Source organism: Cupressus sempervirens, chromosome 3, assembly GCF_028749045.1.
Source record: "Cupressus sempervirens isolate cs-2001-9-10 chromosome 3, ASM2874904v1, whole genome shotgun sequence".
Taxonomy (NCBI): Eukaryota; Viridiplantae; Streptophyta; class Pinopsida; order Cupressales; family Cupressaceae; genus Cupressus; species Cupressus sempervirens.
In genome coordinates, this window is record NC_143120.1 from 736,797,369 (window position 1) to 736,803,392 (window position 6,024).

Below are 6,024 nucleotides of genomic sequence, written 5' to 3' on the forward strand. Positions count from 1 at the left end.
TGAGAGATGCAACCTCATCCTCTAGTGCTTTGACCTTAGCCTCAAGCTCTATAACTCTCTCCTTATACACATGGATTTTTCTAAGCTCATACTTATAGAGCTTCCTTACATCAATGTAATCATGTATGGACTTGGAAAGTCTAGTCTCAATCTCCTCTACCTTGGTCTCATTCATGAATAAGAAATGCTTCATGGCCTTTGAGATTTCTATACTAGAAGTACCCTGTAGAGTCCACATAATCATGTTACCCTATTTTGTGCTCTTCACATCCATCATCTTGGTTTATTTGATGATGGAGCCATGCTCCAAACTGCCAAATATTTGGTATCTATGTTAAATCTAGTTCCCCTTTATAGTCCATCAGCACCAAATGCCTCATATGATATGGCATTCTCCTATTTCCTTATTTGAATAAGAATAAATTCTTGCTCCAAATCCCATCTGGGTACCAACAACATACCACTCCTTTGCACAAGGTCTCTTGCCTCCTCTAGAGTCATGATTTCACTCTTTGGATCATAGGCTTGTATCTTCTCAACCAATTCTAATTTCTACTCATCTGACTCTCTTGGTTTCATTTTTAGCACCAAATAACTTTGTTTTACTTTGTATAAGAAACCCTTGAACTCAACTAATTTGATGAATTTGTCATCCTCTATGAATTGTTGGGCCTAAGTGATCCTATCATTGAGCCTTGTCACTACTAGTTCCAAGTTTGTGAGTGTGCTATTAGTTGTATTAATCCTATCCTAGAGATAGCTTTGCCTCAAGTAATCAAAATACTATCTATTGTCTTAAAATCTGTAGGGTCCTCTGTTTCACCTCTACATGGATATGGACAAATTTCTATCTCTTATTCCCTTTTGTGACCCATGATGCTTTAGGAGCATCATCTTCCTCTATTTCTAGAGTTACATCAAGTTCAAGGTTGTTTGGGCACACCCTCTCTTCTTGGCCTTGATTTTAGTATGGTCAATGACCATCTTCCTAATCCTATGAGGATATGAGATATCTAAGTAAAATCCCTTGAAATTGGGATCAATTCTCTTCATCTCCCTCTCTACCCTCAAAACACAGTCCAACTTTGCCAGCTTATCAACTGCCTCACCCTTTGCAACTATATTTGGAATAGCATTCTCATGTAGTAGCCCCTTGGTGTTGGGCAGCACATAGTTCCTTATCTCTTTAAGGGTGCTCTTCATCCAATTGTCAGGATCATAGATCCTATAAGGACCAATTGACAGTTTGTAGTGGTGGAGAAAAGAATGGATTTGATCAAGGGCCTCTTTTCCAATTGAAAAGTCCCCCACCCTGAAACATCTACACAAGAAAGTGCCTTTATGCACTTTAGGCCCTAGATACTCCCTATTGACCATAAACAACTGCCATATGAATTCCATTATTCCCAACCTAGGGAGAATAAACTTTGGTAATATGTGGGGTGGTTGGGGACAACCATAGACTCTCATCAAAGAAAAAGTTGGAAAATAAGAAAATGTCCCCACAATTATGGTCTAAGCTTTTACCCTCAGGAAGTAGGGTTGGTCTCAATAGACTCTTTAAAATCTAGGTGCCCTAAAGTAACATGGATCTAACATTCTCATTATCACAACACTAAAATTATTAAAGAATGAAATAGGATCAAAAAAATGATAATTATTGTCCCATGCCCATGTCCACAACTAAACTGGCAGCTCTCATTTGTATCAATGGTATGATCAATGAAATCAGAGCTTACGTACCCCACATTCTTGTAGAGGATCAGGTGCATCATCAATGAATAGTGATGGAACTTGAAATCTTTTAACTCTCCACTCTAAGCCAAGGCAATTTTTTCCTTCATCACCTCCAAAATGTATTCAACATAATCATACTCCCCCCCCATGGTAGGAGTCTTGCACATCTCTGGCAATAATAAATTTAGCACCATACACCATACCAATTCCATCTTTTCCAACCACCTTGTGGACACCATAAACTATTTTTACAAAGTAATTATTAAAATTGTCCAAAGGCATCATTTTTTCCACCTTCTTAGGGTAATCACCCACACTCTTTAAATCCATAGGGATATGTTATAGCATAGAATTCCCAGTGTATGCCTTGGTATTTCTCTCAAACTTCTTCTTTAGATCCTCCAAATCTATAGGTTGGCCCATGGCTCCATCTAATCCAAAAATTTCAATGAATAAAGCATGGTCAAGTGTACAAAGAATAGTTCCATCTTTTCTATGGAAGGACTTGGTAACCAAATCGTATGATCAAATTAGGGCCTTCACCAAGTCCACATCCACAAAGACCTCTAGAAAGATAAACTTTGCTAGGTTCTTCCACGGATTACATACTAGGATATTCTTTTCTTTGTTATGGTAGAAGTATTTGAACAACTAAAAAGTCATGACACTAGAGCGTACAAAATCTCTGCAAAGAGCATATGGGTTGATGAAAGCATGGTCATCTATAACATTAGCATTTGAGCAACCAGGGAAAAGCTTAATCCATTCTTTGACAAACCTATTAGGTTTTCTTTGTCGTGTTTTCCCTCCCTTAGGAGTCAAATTTTCTACCACTTCCATGTCCAACGCTTGAATTTCTTCTACCTCCTTATCAAACATCTTTGAAAGTATGCTAGAAAACACTGTGTGAACTCTGCTCTTAGACACTGAAAATAATTATCTATATGCACTGAAAACTCTGCAACTACTCAAAATCTCTTTCTCTATAAATGGTAAACTATAATTGATTCATAGCATGCCTTTATAGCTTGATGTATATTATCATCATTCATCTTTTCATTGATTCTCAGCACGCTCAAGCCATAAGATCAATTTATTCTATCACCTCAGGGGAGCATCACCATTACTATCTATCAATTCACTTTTTGTACCATACTCAAATCTCATTGATCGAGAAGTTCATTGTCATTTCCAGCTTAGAAAAGTGAAAAGCATATTTCATGTCAACTTAGGGTTTACAATCTTATGATCAACCCTGAAAGTCAAAACCCTCATAATATCTTAGGTGGGGATTAAAAGGTCTATGATCTTATGAACTTATGAAATTAAAACCCTTATCAAAATATCACAAAGCATGGGAAAAACCCTTATGACCTTACGACACATTAGTTATCATGGCATTAGAGTTGACTGTTGAATCCTTTATGATCTCACGAAAAGTGGTTTATACCAAATAGTGTAACATCTTACCTCAACCTGCCTCACCTTACGATCCTATGATCACGATTATCTATCACTTCGTAACACCTCAAGTTACCCTTCAAACCCCTATGATACTATGAGAATATATTACCTTTCTTTATCATAGCATCATAGGCTTTATCTTTTACTTTTGTAATCTTACGACACAATCCTCTTCATAACATCATAGCACTTTATCCATTGGCTTGAGATCCTATGATAAATTTTTTATCATAAGATTGGAGATTGCATTATGTTACATTAAAATATAACTTATGTAAAATAAGTTTCTGGCCCCACCGATCCAATTAAGCATCCACCTAATGTACGTTTCACATTTGACCAATCAGGATTGGACACCTATTACTTATCTGACACTGTACTGCCACTTTTCCTTGTCATTTATCACCTTATGATCTTATGATCATAAGTACCTCGTAGCATCATAGCATTCTCAATCTCACTTTCCAATCTTATGGACAGGGCTTCATCATAACATCTTACAACTTTTCAAAGACCTTCCCAATGTCCCGATCACCTTCTTTATCATATCATTGCACACTAGACTTGGAACCTCTTCAACATGACATTTGACCATACGATACAAAGGGAATCATAAGATTGGACACTTTAACTTTCTCATCCATGATACTATGACACACTGCATATCTTAAGATTGGAGAACTAAGAACATTACGCTGCAATCATCCACTAAACCTTATGTCATAACATCATAAGAGACAATGTGAAAGACAAATAAACTCCCACTTAGATATAAAACTTATGGTAAAGGCTAGACTTTGATTTTTATGAAATCTTTGTAGGATCAGATGAAGACACAACCCTAGGGCATCATTTTCACACTAGGGCAAGGAAAAAATAACTAGATTAGGACAAAAATTCCAAGTTAGGGCTATCCTCTGAAAATGAAAATTGATAGCACATAAACCCTAACATCACAACACTCTTTTTAAAATATTTTCAACATAAGATTTTGCAAATTTAAGTTCAGCGAAAATAGGGGCTATCAAGCTTAACATATTTTCTCCCTTTATATTTTACCAAGTAACTTTTGAGAGTTTTAATAGACTTTGGAGGGTTTTACTAGACATGAATTTTCCCTCAAAAATTTATCAGTTTTATTATTTTTTTTTGCATCCTATAAATTCAACCTCTAGATTTAAAATAAAAATCTGGAGTTATCCTACAACATATCATTGTAACTTCATTTGAAGAGGGAGTTATTGGTTAGCCCCACTATAAAAAAGTACCTTCACTACTCATGTTTCAACTCTAGAATCCTCTTTCATATGATATAAGATGAATACAACATTTTATGCTCCAATACATAGTGACAATTAAAATCTCATGGATGTTGTAGTTGTCAATCTATACACAGATATATTATTTGCTCTTGATCTATGGAATCCTTGTATTAGCTCTCTATTACATGGCATGGTCACATTATTATGTCATTTTGAAGAAAAATTAAAACTTCCCTATATTGCATATCATGATATGCTTCCAATTTGTTACTGTTCGAAACTCTCTATTTTCCTATTGTCATAATGCTTGATCATGTTGAATTCTTTTCACTCAAAACTCTGTATATTTTTGAACAACAAACAACATTATTCAGTTCCTATAGTAGATGTCCACATCATGATTTTAACACAAGTAGGACCCTTCATTTTAGAACTAAAAATTATTCATTTCATCATGTTGAATTTTCTCAAGTTTGCTACTTATATCTATGCATGGATTTCATGCAAGACTTGGGAAACTAATAATATAGATTTCATTAATTTACTTAGATATTCATGAAATTTTTCTCAGCATTTTAATAACTATAGCACATGTGAAGTTCTTGAAAGAAAAATTGGTAATCCTTGTCCATTTATAGAATAGATTTCTTATTTCACATGTTGATTGTTCACATTATTCATGAAATACTTGACTACTACATTATTCAGTCATTTCTTTTCAAAAGTACAACTTGCATGCTCTCTTTCTATAATGTCAAGTTAGACAAACTTTGCCTGATACTGAATTCCCATGCTATGAGCAAACCCTACATGTATGAATTATGAAATGTGGTGTACCTCTCCACTGAAAACACTCAATCTTTCTCTATAGTAGCTACCCCATATTCTGAGAAGTATGCTTTATAGTAGTCTCACTATTGATAATTGTTTTTGCACTACTCCACCAAACCCAAGCTTCCATAGCCTATTACATACCTTAAGCTCGTGTCTTTTATGATGCTAGATCCACATCAACATCTGCCATGCTATCAATGCAATGAAAATTCTTTCTTGTTTGAGAAGGAACTGTGTAATATGCTTTGTTACTTTTAGCAACCTCATAATGGATGTTATTTTCTCTGTTTGTCTTAGTAGTTGTCTTAATAACAAAAATTTGCACATTTAAGATGGTATATGCTCATGTGAATTTAGCATCAAATAGGAATTTTATTCTTCCATTCCTTATTCTATGTTCATCTTGGGTTGTATTTTACTCTGCCAACTTGAATTACACCTCTGTTGTATTTGTTTTTAAACAAATCAAATTGGTCAAAATTTCAACCAATCTTGGTTAACATTTCCACCAAGTATTGGTCAAAATTTTGACAAAATCTTTAGTCGTGAGTATGGAATTGTAGTCATTGCTAGACTAGAATTGGTCAAACTTTCAACCACAACTTGGCATCCATTTCGACTAATATTGGTCAAAAATTTGACCAATTCTTTGGTCGTGGGTATGGCTTCCTAGTTGTTGATGGGCAAAATTGATTGAACTTTTGACCACACTTTGGTGGCCATTTCG